This window comes from Acinonyx jubatus, chromosome A1 (assembly GCF_027475565.1).
Source record: "Acinonyx jubatus isolate Ajub_Pintada_27869175 chromosome A1, VMU_Ajub_asm_v1.0, whole genome shotgun sequence".
In the NCBI taxonomy this organism is placed as follows: Eukaryota; Metazoa; Chordata; class Mammalia; order Carnivora; family Felidae; genus Acinonyx; species Acinonyx jubatus.
The window spans coordinates 33439695-33458742 of record NC_069380.1 but is presented as its reverse complement, the minus strand read 5'-3'; the positions used below and the strand labels follow the sequence as shown (position 1 = coordinate 33458742).

The following is a 19048-nucleotide window of genomic DNA, read 5'->3' as shown; positions in this document are numbered from 1 at the left end:
ATCTACCAAAAAACAAACAAACAAAAAACATGTATAACTAATATTATATTTACCAGTGAAAGACTGAAAGTTTTCACCCTTGCTTTCACCACTTTTATTCACCATTGTGCTAAAAGACCCATTAAGTTCAACAAGGCAAGAAAAATAAATAAAAGATAAATTAAAAAGGAAGGGGAAATTTCTCAGTTACTATACTCGCAGATAATATTACTGTTTAGGCAGGAAATAAAAAGGAATTAAAAAAAAACAAATTGGAAACAAAACTTCTTAGAACCAATAAATAAGGTTGCTGTATTCAAGGTCATCACACAAAAATCAATTATATTTCAATATTCTAGCAACGAACTATTGAAAACCGAACTTTCAAAAGCAATCCATTTATCATAGTTGCCTACCAATCAAATGCTTAGAAAAAAATATTTTCAATAACAAGTACAGAATCTGTGCCCTGAAAATTACAAAAGTTGATGAAATAAATCAAAGAAGATCTAAATAAATGAAGAAATATATTGCATTTATGGGGTGGAAGACTCAGCAAGGTAAAGCTGTCAATGTTCCTCAAATAATCTATACATGTAATATAACAACATTCAGATTTACAGCATGATTCACTGTAAATACAGACAAGGATTCTAAAATTCATAATGGAAAGCAAAGTGACTATAATAGCCAAAAAATTTTTGAAAAAGAAGAATAAAGTTGAGGGAATCACACTATCTATTTTAAGAGTTATTATGAAGCTGCACTAATCAAGACAGTGTAGTACTGTAGACAAAAAAGACACATAGATCAATAGAACAGAGAAGACTGTCCATAAGTAGCCCACAGAAATACGGCCAATTGATTTTTGACACAGTTTCAAAAGGCAATTCGATAGATAATTCAATAAAAATGAACCTTAAACTACACCTCTCTCCCTCTCTTTCTGTGTGTGTGTGTGTGTGTGTGTGTGTGTGTGTGTTATACATATGTATGGATGTATACATATATATAATGTATGTATGTATCAAATATATGTATCAAAATGGACCACACCTCTAAATATAAATGTAAACCTGTACGTTTAAGAAAACCTAGCAGAAAACCTTTGTGACTTGGCAATATGCAGAGTTCTTAGACATGATACCAAAAGCATAATCCATAGCCAAAAAAAAAAAAAAAAAAAAAAAAACACCCAGACTGATGCAGCCATTTGGGATTTACTTTAAAGCAATGTAAACTATGTTCACACAAAGATTTGAAAGATTTGTACATAAATATTTACAGAAGCCCTCTTTGTCAAAACTGGAATCAGCCCATATATCTTTCAATAGGTGAATAGATAAACAGACTGTGGTACATGCATACATTGGACAACTATTTAGCAATAAAAAAAAAAAAAAAAAACAAAAAACAACTAGTGACGCAACAACTTAGATGCACCTCGAAAGCATTTTGGTGATTGAAGGAAGCCACTCACAGAAAATTTCACACTGTATAATTCCATTTATAAAACTTTTCAAAAAACCAAAAACTATGATGACATAGAACAGATCAGTGGATGGCAAGTTTTAAAACTGCCTAAGGGAGATACAGCATGAAGATTTTCAACTCCTGAACTGTTTACTATCCTGATTGTGGTGGTGGTTTCATGAAGCTTTTATATGTACATGATTAAAAATACATGGAACTCTACATTCAAAACAAGTTCATTACTATATGCTCAAAAAGGTAATTCGAAAATTAAATCTAAGGCGCTATTTGCCTGTCATATATGCTGAAGATCCTTCTGCCTCACAGAGAATTATAAATCTATAAGCTCTTTTATTAAGTTTCTTCAATAAGGAGTGTTTCTGAACTTTTAAAAAATTATACAAAGCCAACTTATAAAACCTATGTAGAAATTCTGTATTCATTTGGACAGACTACAAATGGATTCAGGATATAGAGATCTATTCAGCCACACTAGCAAACCCAAGCAACAGCTCTATAAGACAGTCACCTTAATATGAATTATTTAGCTAAATTTTCATTTCTTTCAAAGATGTTTTCCTTGTGTGCAGTTCCTGTTTACCCAACCATAACATAAATACTTCAAATGAAGTTTGCAGACAGAATTTATTGCAAAGGGATGGCTTTTCTTTCTGTAAAAATAGGTCCCACACCCAACCTGGAGCTTGAACTCATGACCTTGAGGTCAAGAGTTGCATGCTTTACCGAATAAGCCAGATAGACTCCCCAACAAAGGAATGGCTTTTTATTTCAATGCAGGAAACAAACATGGCTAGATTGTGAAGAACGGGGATCCATCCTCAGAAACGGTGAGTTGTTTTTTTTTTTTTTTAAAGAAAATACCTTGTGTATTGATTCTACATTTGAGAGTGAACAGAATATATTTGTAAAGAGTGTAAACACATTGAATATGAAATGATTAGCATCTAAGATATACCAAAGTGTATTAAAATACCTTCAAAATAATTTTACAACTTTGGTGGTAAAATTAGGATATACTATTTAAAAGATGTTGTTTTATACTTTATATGACACAATATATGAAAATTTCTTAGTTATCTAATACAATTCCATTATAACTTTTACATTTTTTTAAGTCCTGCATGCAGCACTGTAATAATCATGAAATAATGATAACTGGAGGAAAGTCTGAGCAATTTTAAAACAATATTTGGATTTCTAGGAAATGAGACAATTATGGATAAGAAAATTAAAGACATCATCATTTTGAATCCCATTTCTAATTAATTTATAAGAAAGAAAACATCAGAAAACTATTTTCAAAGGTATCCCTGCAAAAGGAAGAGAAAAAAAAATAATTCAATCATTAAGAAAGTGGATTGTATGGTTTAGTCTTTCTCATCACAGATGCTATTTCAGTAAATTCTGGAATTCAATCTGTGATTAATTCAATCACTATGTGATAAATATGTCCACAATACCTTGGTGCTAATTTGCCAGTGTTCTCTTATATTTCCCATTACAGACTCATGGGGCAGTCAGGAAATTTCCTATGGAGAGAACAATTTTTGACAAAACAAACAGCTCTCGCATTTCCAGAATCATTGGTGTGGAAATGTAGGAGGCAGTGCTTTATAAACTGCTGGCATCCTTGCTATCCTTTTACCTTTCTACGTCTGTTTCTTTACCAGAAAGGAGACCTTTGAGACAGAGGCTCAGTGGGTAAATTCATTCCACAAACATACGTTTAGCTCAGACCTGAGGCAATATAAAAATTCCAGCATTCAACAATATAAAATTCACAATAGCTGAGACCCAATCAAGAATTATAAGGTCTGCAACAAGTTAAGAAAATATAACCCATGGCTGGGAGAAAAATCAATCGATGAAAACAGATCCTGGCATGAAAGAGATGATGGAATTAACCAACAAGAATCTTAAATATTAGAATATTAAAAATATGGTCAAGAACGTAAAAGCCTGGCTTTGAGAGCAAGTGCCTTCTTAAAATTTGAGCCCTAAGTACCTCCCTTGTATCATTTTCATCTTGGGCCCGAAGGAGAGAAGTAGATGATATAGAAAAGACCCAAATGGAACTTATAAAAATGAAAACTACAACATTTGAAATTAAAAATACACTGAATAGGACCGACAGCAGATTAGACACTGAGAAGGAAAAGACGCAGCATTTTGTACCAGGTTCTAAAAGCGTATTTGCCTCAGTGTCTTGATAAACTTGTAATATATTTATGTCGAATACAAGAAGACTCTCCCAAAGCTTGCGATACAAATATGAAGAAAGGTTTCATTCTAGAGGTATTGATTTAGCATAGGAATTATTAAAGAGAAATGAAAGTATGTCTTTGACATACTTCGACTCTTTAAAGTCATTATTATGAGAAAACTGGCTTCTCACACACGAATTTGGGATTGGATGTGTAGTTATGGTGTTATATCATTACAGCTTCAGCTATACTAAGATGATCAGTGTTTTCCTCATCCAGGGGCACAGGGGAGTGGAATTTTGAAAATTCTTTTGAATTACGGACATAAGGTTGACTGCACATATTGATGCCATTGGGGTGAAAACAAAGCCAAACAGTTGAACTTTTCCCTTAATTCAAAGGCACTGCTTTTCACATTGATAGTAAGCATTCTCTTTGCAGCAGACTGAACACAAGGGAGTGTTAAGAGGTGAATAATTCACTTTAAGCCTTTTCATACCGACATCGCTTCTGATAGCTTTGCCTTCAACAGAATATATGGTGTGGTTCTTTCTACATTGCTGAAGTAGGCAACAGCACTTTAAGCCACCACTTATAAAGTTATCTGACAGCACCTATGGCTCTGGAATTTTCAAAGTGCATGAGGTATGGCAATAACTGTATCAATGATTTTCAAAATAATACATTTTATACAAGTATAGTGTAGTCGACATTTGTGTTTTGCTACTAAAGGCATAATAAAAACATGAGAAATTCTTACCACATTTAGCAAAGCTAGCATTACTTTAAATTAGAAATGAGAGAGCAAGAACAGCCACATCCTGTAAGCAAGCATTTTAAGTCTACAGCTCAATTAGGATGACTTAGATGATTTTGTTCTGAAAGTAATGAGTCTGTATATTAAAACCTTTTGCAAATGTTAACTCTTTCATAAACAACACTGATAATTTTAATAATAACTTGTATGCTGGAGTTTAATCATTTAATTTATGAATCGTAAAGAAAATCAGCTTTGAGAAGAAAGAAGAATGTTGAAATAATCAAAAGGTAAGAGGAGTGCTGTTTGTTATCTAGAAAAGCACACAAAGTAGAGAATGCTGTGCATTCTTTTTTTATTTTTGCTGAAGTTTGGAGTCCATAGGCCACCAAGGTGCCCTTGAATGCTAGATGTGCTTTCTCTCTGGCAATGGCATAGAGTTATGCCATAAGTTGATGTCTTAGGGAAAAAAATTCAAACTTTGAGTGGCTGACTTTAATACCTGCAATTAGTCCATTCTCTTTAGTAAGGTCAGTCTCTATCTCAACCCTAGCTTATACCAGTCTTTTTGTTTTCTTCCAGTGGTGGTAGTGGGGGGGAGAGTTGGGAGTTCTATTCTTTTCTGTTTGGTTGTTTGTTTGCTTGTTTGGTTGGTTGGTTGGTCGGTTGGTTGGTTTTGGCTATCTCTCAGCCAGATATATTGTCTTAGAAGATTCTTCTCTGCTTTCCTCCTATAGTGCTCTTTTTCTCTATCAAGAATATGGAATATTTATCCCACCAGAGGGAATACCTACAACTGGATTCTCTGCGATCAGGCCTCCAAACTAAGAACCCAAAGGTAAATGTAGCCAGTGAAAATTCATTAGAAGTCTGAACTTCTAGAACTCCGACATATGAAGAGAAAGAGAGAAAAGGGAGGGAGACAAATTGGTGACTCACCATTTTATTTATTGTCACTGTGAATGCAAGATACAGTTCTTAAACTCTTATTTCATTAATGTTAAAAACTTGCTAATAAGTGAAAGAAAAATTTGATAAATTAATTTATTTAGATTCAAGCCAGTTCAGTCTAATTTATTTAGCTAATATGGACATGTTTTGAAACTATACTGCACTGAATCTAAATTTATGGAAACAGAGTCATTGTGTACTTTCTATGTTAGGAGGCTTGGAGTGTGCTGTTCCATTTTAGTATCCACACAACAGTATTATTGATATTTATTATTCATTCTCCTCAATTGCCCTAGGACACATATATTGTTACTGTCTACATTTTTTTTTAACAGAGAAATGACATTTAAGAGAAATGACAGCTAACTAACTTTCACAAAGTTACCCTTCATATACCCAATTCACTGCAGAACAACGTACTTGCCGGGAACCACCAGGACCAGTCAGTATCTGTGCTACCTCTCTGGCAAATAGAGAAAAATCAGGATCCATCCCAACATTTTCAGAACTAAGTTAATGAGAAATGAACGTAACTTGACTTGAAATGCTTTTAAAAATTACGTTACACACCAAGCAAAAATAGTACTGCCATCCCCCGTACTAACTAATAAGACAACTCACTGAAAGAGTATGCGCTTTTACCTTTCCATGCTTGCACATTAAATTATTTGAATATGCTGAGCATTGCATATAACTCCAATAACTAGATTTTCTTCCTTTGGCCAATAACATAAAAAGGTAATAATGGCCGTGTATTATCAAACAGTCTAATGCAAGCAGTGGGCTTAACTGTATGATTACTTACCATCATGACAGTCATATAAATTGTCAAAATAGGCACTTCTGAACACTTACCTTTTAAAGTGCAAAAGAAATTCAAAGTATTACATTTAGCCAATCATTACAGAAAATTCCCCAAAAATAACTAATTTAAAAGATATAAATAACTAATGTAAGTAACTAATTTAAAAACCAAACTGTCTGTCTGTCACATATCATCAGTTTTTTTTTTTCCAAAATACACTAAAATTTAAAACATTACAGATACAATGATTTTGGTACACACAGTCCACCAGTCTTCTTCCTCCAAATAACATTGTTGATCAGAAGATAAAGTCTATTATTATTTAAATAATCGGTTAAATTTTGCAAATGAAAGAAAAAAAAATATCAGCAAGATCAGGTTCCTGTCTGATTTTGCATCTGCCTTTCAACTCATCACCTGTATAGGTACATTCCAGTTCCTAATAGTAAAAATAAATAGAAGGAATTCAAGGTGGAATTGAAGGATGAAATACCTTTCTTACTTTTTCCTTCCTCTAAAATTAAATTTTTTTTTTAATGTTTATTTTTGAGAGAGACAGAGACAGGATGCGAGTGGGTTAGGGGCAGAGAGAGAGAGAGGGAGACACAGAATCCGAAGCAGGCTCCAGGCTCTATGCTGTCAGCACAGAGCCCAACGCGGGGCTCAAACTCATGAACTGTGAGATCATGCCCTGAGCCAAAGTCGGACGCTCAACTGACTGAGCCACCCAGGTGGCCCTCCTCTAGCACATTAATAAAGAATTTTTAACTCTTTATAAAAGGAAGTTTTTTTTTTTTTTTCAAATTTATTTATTTACTTTTGAGAGAGAGAGACAGAGCGCACAAGCAGTGGAGGGGCAAAAAGAGAGGCAGAACACAAGCAGGGGAGGGGCAGAGAGAGAGAGGGAGACACAGAATCCAAAATAGGCTCCAGGCCCTGAACTGTCAGCACAGAGCCCAACGCAGGGCTCTAATTCACAAACTGTGAGATCATGACCTGAGCCAAAGTCTGATGTAATCAACTGAGCCACCCAGGTACCCTGAGAATTTTTAACTTTATAAGCAACAATTCATGCAAGCAGCCAACCAATCAATTTATTTTACAATAATTAGTAAATAATTATTTATTTTAAATAATTACTTTGGGGGAATTTTGTGGTCCTGGTCTTTTGCATGGGTTTCAAAGATAAGTTACTAACCCCTTCCAAAACGACAAAAAATATATACAAATTTAAATTTTCAGGGGCACCTGGGTGTCTCAGTTAAGTGTCTGACTCTTGATTTCGACTCAGGTCATGATCTCACGATTTGGGAGACTGAGACCTGTGTCAACAGGAGCCTGCTTGGGATTCTCTCAGTCTCTCTCTCTCTCTCTCCTTCTCTCTCTCAAAATAAATAAATAAACTTTAAATTTTCCAGAAAAAATTATCCATTGTATTTGAAAAACAAAATGAGTAATGTAAGAGTACAATTACAAAAACTTAGGAGATAATATACAGGGAATTTGGAAGATCTGCCCTGAGATATGACTTTAACAAAGTAAAGGCATTCCTAAGTTTGAAGAAGAAATTAATTATTAATCAAATCTATGAGTATTAGATTACTAGAATATTTATCATTTTTCCCTCTGAAATACAGGAATAAGTATCACATTCAAAATGTATGATTCAATGGAAGGAGTCTATTTTAGGTTGGTATTCATACCTGAAATTAAAATAAAGCTAAGTGTCTTTACTAATGCTAACAGATTTTTAATTAAACATTAGCACAAAATGAAATGAAATATCTCTAGTCTTTATCAGACTGACACTTAATACCTAATTCAAGTATCCCCAGCTTTCTTTGCTTGGACACTTCAGTGCTAAGAATTTTTCTCCTCTGGAAAAAGCAGCAGGCTTACCCAGACAATCATTTCATGAGATAATAGGCCTGCATTCTTCCATATCTAGTTTGAAACAACAGACAAATATCTTGATCTTGTTAGAGGTTATTTGTAATTTACATGGTACAGGTTTTTTGGTGTTTTTTTTTTTTATAAATACACAAATGGAAAGAAATTAAGAAATGTTAACAGTTAATCATACCTTACAAAAATGGTGTAAGGCCCACTATCTGTTTTTGAAAATCAAGTTTTATTGGAACTCAGCCATGCCCTTTCATTTACCTGTTGTCGATGGCTGTTTTCATGCTTCAATGGCAGAGATGAATAGTTTTGATGGAAACTATATGGCCCACAAACCCTAAATATTTACTATCTGATCCTTAATAGGAAAAGTTGCAGGCTCTTGGCTTAGAAAAACTAAGTCTCAGTTCTTAATGTTATAATTAAAATTTTTAGTCTACTCACTCCTGTAGATAAAATACTAATGAGGCATTTTCACATATACACTATGTTTAATTAGGTCATAGTTTAAAAAAACAAGAAAACACACAAGTTATTTTCATCTTCTGTGGGACACAGACTTTTCTCCCAGAATATGCATTTGGAAGCTGCCTGATTGAAAAATTGTTCATATTTTTTAAGTGGATTTCAGTGTTAGGTGATTTGTAGCATGTTTATATTCAATTCCAAATTACTTAAAACTGTGCAAACAGTACCATCATGGGAACACCTGAAAACAAAATGTACTTAGGCACATTAAGTTTCCTGAAGTGTATCACAAGTTCCTCTAGAGTGTACTTGGAATAAGAGTAAGTAACCTGTTCTTTCCCAGAGAAAAGAACTCTTCCTTTCTTGGTCCTTTGTCTCCTGTGCTTCCTTACATATTTTACAGGGTGATTTTGTCAGTGTTTCTCAACCTCTCTAAATCTAAACTTCCTTTCAACTTCACCAAGTGGAACCATTATAATTATTTCTATTTTATGGGTGGAGAAACTGAGGCCTATGGAATTCATGAAAGGCTAGCTGGAGGTCCCTTTATGAGTAAGTAATAGGAATAAATTTCTTTTGACTCAAAATCTCACACTCTTTCAAATAAAATCCTGCAAGTCCTGTATGACCCATCTCCCTTTTGTGAGTATTGTGCTTTGCTTTCTAGACTACTTATCACTGTCTGATGTATTTTACAGATTTATTACTTTCATTCTAATAATGCTTGTTAATCAATGCTCCCTACAGAGTTCTGATACCAGGTCACACACCACCCCCCTGAATGGCTTTGTTCCTGCAATTGTTCAGCTCTGAATCATAATAAACACAGAGGAAAGCAATGAGGTCTACTGGATAGCTTTGGTTCAAATACAAGAATCAAAGCCAGTTTTATGATCAAATCTGAGAATCTGAGAATCTGCTTCTGGAGTCTCCAAAATCTGGAAATATTTTCACTCTATAGGACCAACTTACAGAACTTCTTGAAACTACTTGCTGGCTATCAATTTGAAAAATCTTGTGGCAATGTGTCGTACGTACATAGGTCCCAGCAGAGATGCGAAGCTTAATATATGAAGGCCTTAAAGAATTCTTTTCCAAATTGACCTGCCTTCTAGGAACTAAGTTTCACTACTCAAAGTAGCAATTATTCATGCTGTAGGATGTTTTCATACTCCATCAATACCTCCATAGGAATGCAGGCCAAACATGATATCCCAACTGGTATAGAAACAAAAGCCCTAAACTATGAGTCACATGACATTAATTTTCTATTTCTAGCTAGCTGTATATATGTGAGTAATATTTCTGTGCTTCAATTTTCTCATATGAAAAGAAGTGTAAATGAAATCAGATGTTATCATATGTCTCTAACTCTCTGGTATTCATTGCTCTACAACAGTTCTTTTGTGGAAACTTCTCTTCAGTTTCTACCTGGGGTGAGCTTTACTTACCACAACTTCTTTCTGCATAAAAAGCACTGTTCTGAAGGAAGACTTAACATCTTTCCACTTCAGAGTTCACTTTGGTGGTTTAAGAAGTTTAAAATATCTGCAAATTATTTTTTTTGCAAGACAGTCTGTCAAAAGTTGATCACTTTTTTAAATGTCTATTTAGCATTTAAAACAAGGGTGCCTCGGTGGCTCAGTCAGTTAGGTGTCTGACTCTTGATTTCAGCTCAGATCATGATCTCACAGTTGGTGAGTTCGAGCCCCAAATCAGACTCCACGCTATTAGTGCGGAGCCTGGTTGGGATTCGCTCTCTCTCCCTCTCTTTCTGCCTCTCCCCTGCTCTCTTTCTGTCTCAAAATAAATAAATAACCTTTAAGAAAAAAAAGCATTTAGAACAAAGTAACCAATACTGGTTTAAAGAGGTATAAACTGAAATTTGGAATAAAATAAATTAGCATTCGGGGCGCCTGGGTGGCTCAGTCTGTTAAGAGTCCGACTTCGGCTCAGGTCACGTTCTCACGGTCCATGAATTTGAGCCCCGCATGAGGCTCTGTGCTGACCTTTGGGAGCCTGAAGCCTGCTTCGGATTCTGTGTCTGACCCTCCCCCGTTCATGCTCTGTCTCTCTCTGTCTCAAAATAAATAAAAAATGTTAAAAAAATAAAAATAAATATTAAATATTAAATAAATATTAAATATTAAATAAATATTTAATATTAAATATTAAAAAAATAAAAATAAATAAATTAGCATTCTAATAAAATTACTTTTTTATAATCGTAAGTATTCTGGTTTAAAATTGTACTCTTGCATAATTGCTAACATGAAATATTATTTTTATGGAGAATATGTCTGCATATCAGTTACCTGCTTCCATGTGTTATGTCATTTACTGCTAACAATAATAATCGTATGTGTTAATATTCATTCAAAATTTAGTATTGATCATATCCTTTATATGCATAATCATATTTCATCTTTAATTCTTATGACAATTTTATGAGGAACAAATATTATTACACCTAATAAGAAACCAGAAAAAAAAAAATAAGGTTAAGCATCTTACTCTGGACAGAAAAGCTAATTTTTTTTTTTTTTTTAGACCAAGAACCTTGGGAATTGAATCTCAGTGTAAAGAATCAAACCATCAATCAGGGAGGAACTGACTAAATGAATTATCCATTAATTGGCCCAGAATTCCATTATTGTTCAGATAATATAAAACCACATTGTTGACATGGAATAGTGTCTTTGTATGAGACATTTATATTTTTAGACAAAACTCTAGTCGTGTGTCCTGCATGTGTTTGCACATTACAGCATGGGAAGATAGACAGGTTTATAATCCCTTATTCAAAATCCTTGCACTCAGACATGTTTTGTAATCCTTAAGTCTTCCATATCTCAGAATGACATTTTGTTGTACATGTCATGTATGGCCTATCCCAGCAGAGACTGATACAATACCTCAAATTTAAACATATTAATATTTCTTCAGTAAAAAAAAAAATGTTGATATTAACACTAAGTGGGACAAGTAAAGATTAAAAATAATCTTAAATCAGTTCAGATCTAAGTTCTTTGGATTTTTATTTAGAGAAGGGATTGTGGGTCTGAACAACAAAAGATTAGCAATAACTACCTCTGAGTACTAAATTATAAGCAATTATAACTTTTTAAATGCAACTTTCTCTATTTTCAGTCCACAAACATGTAATGAGTTCTTATTATACACCAGGTGCTGTTTTAGGTATGGTTTTTTAGTGGAAGTTTTGCTGTAAAAATTCCTCTTAAAATTAGGAAAAAAATATAGTCATTTAACTTTGGGAAAAACAAGAAAGAGAGAAACTCAAAGACACACATACTGGACCGAAAACCTGAAGTTATTTTAAATGCAAAAACGTGGATCTTCTTGCACAGAAGAGTTTTGGAATAGTTGCTGTTATTCCTGAGAGTAAAATCTCTTCTAGGGAAACTATTGACTTGGTAAAAATCAAATAGGAAAGGAGTAAGTGGCCCTGCAGTCAAATGTAGCCAATTCATCCCTGGAGGCTGACTACAAACTCCCAGTTCAATGTTAGAGTAGTTGAAATCCAAAAGGCAATACACTAGCTGTGCCTGACTCTCAACTACACAGGTCCAGAGGCACAATCTCAATGGAGTAGCTTCATCTTTAGGATATCTGTCACGGAGCCAAAAATTCAAGGGCCCCCAAATCTCATATATTTACATTTCAATTGTCCTTGAAAAACTATTCTTTAAGGGTCACTTAATACTAGGTTTAAAGAAATATTATGTCTTCTTCTTTTACATGCACTAGACATATTATGTATAAATATGAAACACAAAGTAGATAATTTGTCCCCCAAAGAAGTAAAAAAGTGGAAGAATTCTTCTCTTTGCTGAGGGCCTGCATTCTCCTTCCTTCTTCCGAAAATGGAATCAGGCTGTCATACATAGTTTGAAAAATAGGTTTTTCCTGTCTCTGAAGGAGCATGAGTTTATTCAAGCAGAGTGAGGTAGTTTATAAAAGCTATACACTTAATATAAAAAAGACAAAGTATAAAACTCTTCCTGTAGTCTAATTTGATTTAAGGTTCTTGATACCTCTTTTCGTGAGAGGACAGAACATAACAATATGAAATGGTGCACCTACTAGCACTGTGCATAAATGGCTCAAGCTGAATGTGTAACAATAAGGTCTCCGTCTATTATTGCAGAACCAATAAATAAGCATAGTGAAAATCATGACATACTATTACATTACTCCGTGTTGCCTCTATTCATTAAAAAAAAAAGATGAGCGCATTTAAAATAATTTCACACGTCGAATGACAGTAAGCCTTCCAATCGAGATGATGTTGAAGGGAATATTTGTAAAGGGCAGATGCACGGTCTTATGTGGCTTATATCAACATTACAATAGAAGCATGAAGAATCTGATAAATAACTACTTCATCCCAAATGATAGCAGCATAGTAGCCCAGTTACATCATTCGCCTGCGCTACGTGTGTTCTGTTATTATGAAGTCAATAAAAAACACATTAAAAAGCTTTAGAAAAGACTTCCCTGTCAATTAGCCCTTGGATGGATTCTACTTTTTCTGTTTCTCTGTTGATTTAATATACTAGATCATATTAGCAGCATTGGCTTGTAAACAAGGAAGATCTGAATCCTATTAATGGAGATACGCTGCCAGAATAATCAGCTTCATACTTAACAAGTTTCCAAGTATTTGGAAAAGCTGTGAAATGGGATTATAAGGTTAATCTGTGTACATCTGGCTCGCCACCATATAAATATTTCAGAAACTTGATCTCATAGGCTGAAGAAACACCTGTCTAATCATGACTCTTTTCCAAGTTACATGAACTTCAGCGAGCAGAGCAGTACACAAATGCTGACAAGAAATGATGGTCAATTTACATAATGTATCTCTCATGCTATGCATATAATTTTATCATGTAACTCTTCTGAATGAGGACGTAGGCAATATTCGGGGAAGATTCTGTGCTGTCATACTTATGTTGCCAAGAGGGAGTGAGGGGGAGGAAAATTTTTTTTAAATTCAGGATAACCACCTGAAATACTATATATTGCTTTTTTTTAATACCATGGTATGTAATTTTAGCATAATTGGATGTTGTAAGTATGAATGTAGTATAATATGGACCCAGAGAATAATTAATGAGAAGCAGGAGTTCGTGCATAAAATAACAGTAAAAAGTTCAGCAGTCCCTCTAGTTAATTGAAACCTTAATGAATTTGAACATCAGTTATTTTAACTAGATCCAGGATTAAATAACTATGCTGACTCTTTGTCATATATACACCAGCACATTAAGCCTGATTTTATTTTTTCTAAATTTTGTTCAAAAACATAATTGGTTAAAAATGTACCGAATATGGCTCTTATCAAATTAACTTCAAATGTCCAACTTGAAAACATAGATTTTGAAACTGTGGTCCAAAATGGCAGCTAAAGGTCAATGAATTGAATTTCCAATTATATTTCCTGGGAGCAGATGGGTGCAATGAAACCTAATGATTGAATTTTAAATGCTTTCTTGCACCTTTTATCTGTTTCCCAACATGTTGATTCTACCTTAATGCTCTAACAAGATAATAGGTTTATTACAATTAACCAACTGAAATGATATCTCCATTTTCCAATTATTCATATCATATTACCTGGGGATATTGAATCAGAGCTCCTTTCCTCTCCCACCCCTAGTGCCTTTCCATCAAAATCCTACACTTACACCAAACAAAATCCAAATTCTAATATCATTAAATAACAGATGTGTCCTGGAGATTTGATTTCTCCAGTTAAATGATAAGTACTTAAAATGAAGCCCAAGTCCACTGAGGCTCAACGGGAAATTTATAATGAAAATAATTATAAGGTATTTGTTGGATAAGATTAACTATAAATTTCTTTTCCTTATGCTATAAACAGATACATTAGTCTATTTCTCTGACCTGCATAAGCATAAATAAATATAGAGGGAAGTTTTATCAAGAGGACAAAAAATGAAATGGTCTAGGGGTACCTGCCTGGCTCAGTCGGTAAAGCATTCAACTCTTGATATTGGGGTCATGAGTTCAAGTCTTAAGTCAGGCAGAGAGTTTACTTAAAAAAAAAAATTAAATGTTCTGTTTTCAGGAATTGTAGATGGAGGATTTTATCTCTACTATATCTCAATAGAGCACATTTTTGCATGAAGAACAAAAAGAAGGAATTATGGAAAGGTTTATTTAATTACTTTTATAAAAAAGAAAACCAATATTTCATCTTTTTAAAATATTTTTTCATGTTTATTTATTTATTTTGTTTGTGAGAGAGAGAGAGATAGAGAGTGAACGGGGAGGAGAGAGAGAAAGGGAGAGAGAGAATTCCAAGCAGGCTCTGTGCTTCCAGCAAAGATCAACATGGGGCTCGAATCCACAAACCATGAGATCATGACCTGAGCTGAAATCAAGAGTCCAGTGCTCCACCCACTGAGCCACCCAGGTGCCCCCAATATTTTATGTTTTTAAATCTAGAACAAAGGAGGGGGGCCTGGGTGGCTCAGTTGGTTGGGTGTCCGACTTCGGCCCAGGTCACAATCTCGCAGTTCACAATTTCGAGCCCAGCATTGAGCTCTGTGCTGACCACTCAGATCCTGGAGCCTGCTTCAGATTCTGTGCCTCCCTCTCTCTCTGTGCCTCCCCAACTCATGCTCTATCTCTCAAAAATAAATAAAAACATTTATAAAAAAGAAATCTAGAAGAAAGGGAATCCAAGAAGCTTTTTATTTTAACTAACCAACAAAAGTTTCTCGTTTATTAAATGCATTTTAATAACGTTAAACATAATATTGTTGAATCCAACCCATTTTAATCCAACCCATTCCTATATTGCTCCACTATAGGAATCAACTCTAGGCACTTCAGGTCTGAATATATATATCTGAGTTCTTTAAAAATATTTACATTCGATGTAAATATACAAGGTTCCTAAGGTATCCCTGTAAAAATATATTTTCAGAATGGATATCACAGAAAAGAGACCAGATGGCAAGAATAAGAAGAAAAGAATCAGAACAAGTCATGTGAGTAAGGCATATGTAACAATTCCTTTTCTTTTGTTTCAAATTATATGTTTTGATGATACTTTCCAAATATTCAAACAACTTTTTGGAATTTTTAAACAAATGATATGTGTTTTCAGATCATACGGTTTCATGTGAAGACTAACAAAAATGCATGAAACCTGGTGAACCTGTAGGACGTTCCCATTTTACCAGTATTGTTTAGAAGTCACATTTCTAGTAGATTTCTAAACTGTATTCCTTAAAAGAAAGCATGTGTGATAGTTCAAGAAAAAATACAAAGAAATGAGTAAAATTCAGAGAGATTATGGAACATTACAGGCCCAGTTTCCCATTTACTGATCTGCTCCTGGTTCTCAGACTTCTCTTAGTAACAGGACAGCAAGACCCAGACTGGCATCCGGTCGGGAGAAAGCAGCACCCACTGTCGCTACGCCTTCTTTCCCCAACATGCCAAATATTCCAGAGTAAATTTACAGATGGGCTCAAACTATAATGTTTGGGTAATTGTAGATATAAATGTCCCCTTTGAAAACTTATTATTCGTTGGTGTATCTTATATGATATTTAACACTATAATCTCTCAGAAAGTTTTCTCCTCTTTTCGAATGGTAATTGACAATGAATACTAAACTTTTTAAATGTCATTTCTCTGCTCCTTCCTATTATTTTTTTCTTTAATTTTGTATCCCAACTATCTGGCTAGTGGAGATAATTAACTTCTTAATATAGTTTGAAAGCTCATTCTGCTTGAAGGCTTTATTCTATCAAACCTTCTTATTGTTTGATAAAGATTTTGCAGTTAAAGTTTAAAATTCAGATAAAATAGTAAATAAGTCCTAAAACAGCTTAAAAGTAGTAAATTATTTTAATTAAGAGCTTTTTAATTATTTTTTATTTATTAATTGAATTGATAATTATATATTGAACAGCTCTGCAGGTTACATATTTTAAATAACAATAATGAAATGGGTAGCATACTGTTTACATGAATGCTTAGCTTATGCTTCCTCAGTATATGCATAGAAATTTCATACCACCTACATGAAATGGATTCTGAGATTTTGAGAAAAATGTTGTAGTTGGGTTATTATTATTATTATACACATTGATAATTGCCCATGGTGATTTTCTTTTTGCAATATCAGATGGCAACTGGTTGGTACCAAAGTGATTAAATCATGAAATTATATATTAACAAATACAAATAAATGTAATCCCCACATTACTATTTATGGCTTATAATTTCATTTCATTAAAAATGTCACATAGAAAAAAGGATCACATTAGTTACTTAATAATTTGCTAGAGCTGTGTGATTCTTAAAGCCTTAACAAAGAGACATAATATTTGAATTGTGTGGTTTTAATACTGTATAAAGCACTTCAAGGAATAGGACAAAAGATAAAAGATATGCTCTTACCAACAGCATTTGTTCTTGATATACATCTATATACTATATATCTATATACTGTATATCTATATACTGTATATATGTATATCATATACTGTATATCAAGAACAAATATATTAATGCACTTATATATACACATATATATGTGTGTGTTATATATATATTTCTAGAGAGAGAGAGATACAAACAAATTCAGAACGTATGTCACTATCAATAGAATTGTATAGGAATTTTCATTGTAGTTATTACGAAGGTAAAAATTATACATAAAATTATCAAAACATGCCACCTTCAAATAAATTGTTTACCAGCATGTTATATGAATAATATCTTCAACTTTGGCCTCCCTCATTTCTAGGTTTGAATCTAAACTCCAGCTCATGACTGATTAATGATTATAGGATTACCAAGAACCCGTATTTTTTAAGTGCTTTCTATGTATTAGAAACCATCTTAGGTTCTCCCAACTACAGAAACAAGCAAACGTACATGGTCTCTATCTTCCAATATTCTGCTATTTAAGTTGCTTTGTGATAAATTAGCTTTGCTAAGAGAGAGTTGTAACACTGAACCAGAGTTTTAAAACTGTTTAGACTTACTAATATTCATTTTGTGTGTAGATCAATTAGATCTTTACAGAAACAAAGTTTACATAAAAAAACCGAAGAAGGAATGAATGTAAATAGGTAGGGTGTTAAATCTGTTAGTCGTCCAGTTTCTCTTATGCATTAGGTAGCTTTAGGATCAAGCATAGAAGAAAAATATTTTCGTTGACTTCTGCTGATTACATAGTATTTTATAGTTCAAAGAAGGTGCTTTTCTTTTTACCTCCCGACCTGTCCTGCTTTCTCCGACACTGCCAAATGGTCTTACTACCATTTACTTCAAACTTAACCAGCCAACAGAGGAGTGTGATGGGAAATATTTTCTACCCCTTCGCTGAAACGTTACATGTCAACTTTTCACCTAAGGCAAAATTTAATGGCTGACTTGTGGATCTTTATTTCTAGAGATTTACTATGGAAACACTGACATAACCTTTAACCAGAGCAAACAGAGCCGCTCTAATAAGCAGGTAACACCAAACCTAAAAATGCAGGAGGAACAGAAAGATCCTGGCAGGAATTAATCTGCCATTTTCACACATCTGCCCGAGGGAGGTATTGTAATTGCAAAAATTTACTCTAAGACTGCTGAGACTCATAGTAATTATGTTTCTTTCTTTTTTTTAATAGAAATAGCCACAGGTGGTAACAAATTGGGTTTTGAGATGGGGAACTAGGCATGCATTCTAACCCAAATTACTATGTAATTGTCTTGATTATAAAAAAAAAAAAATCGTAAAAAGTCTATTGCTCAAAATCAGAAAAAAAAAAATTCTTAAATGCATTCACTGTCTTTTAGTTCTTTTAGTTTCTCTCCACTTAGGCATATAGCCTCATTTGTTGTTACTGGCACATCTGATCAGGGCCACACTGTAGAATAGGCTTTTGCCAATAACCCTTACAAATTCCTCCGACTGGGATTTAATAGGATAGTTCACTTATTTCCTGTCTTATTACCATCTAGAGATAAATACTAGCTTTCCTAGAAGGTCAGGATCTGGAAACGTAGCTAATAATTACAATTATCAATGCATCTGCCAATACTAAAACTGCAAAGTTATAGACTTTTTATTTCAATCTATGTGTTGTATTAAAATGCTATTTTTCATACACACAGGCACACACGCACACACACACACACACACACACACACACACACACACTCGATAATCTTCTTACTCTACAATTCATGCATTAGTACCAACATATTATCATTGTGTTTTTTTTTTAATTGCAAACCAGGCATACCGTGCCAAGGAAGAGTCAACTGTCAAATGTATCGCCAAACTTTCTTAATCAGAAAATTCTTATTAAATCAACTAAGATTAAAATAAGAGATTAGGCATTGGCTTAAAACAAAACACAAATTCATTAATGTGACAGCAGGTCACACAAAGCTTAAAATAATAATAAAAATAAAGCAATC

General features: G+C 33.8%; 1 protein-coding gene and 1 long non-coding RNA gene across 6 annotated transcripts in view; one reads left to right on the top strand and one right to left on the bottom strand.

The window, feature by feature from the left end:
- Positions 1-19048, bottom strand: part of PCDH17 (protocadherin 17) — a 98618-nt gene that overhangs the window by 66671 nt on the left and 12899 nt on the right. The window lies entirely within an intron of this gene.
- Positions 5035-17151, top strand: LOC113601041 (uncharacterized). Its single transcript, XR_003422172.2, has 3 exons — positions 5035-5272; positions 15540-15603; positions 15964-17151. It is a non-coding gene; the product is annotated as an uncharacterized LOC113601041 (long non-coding RNA).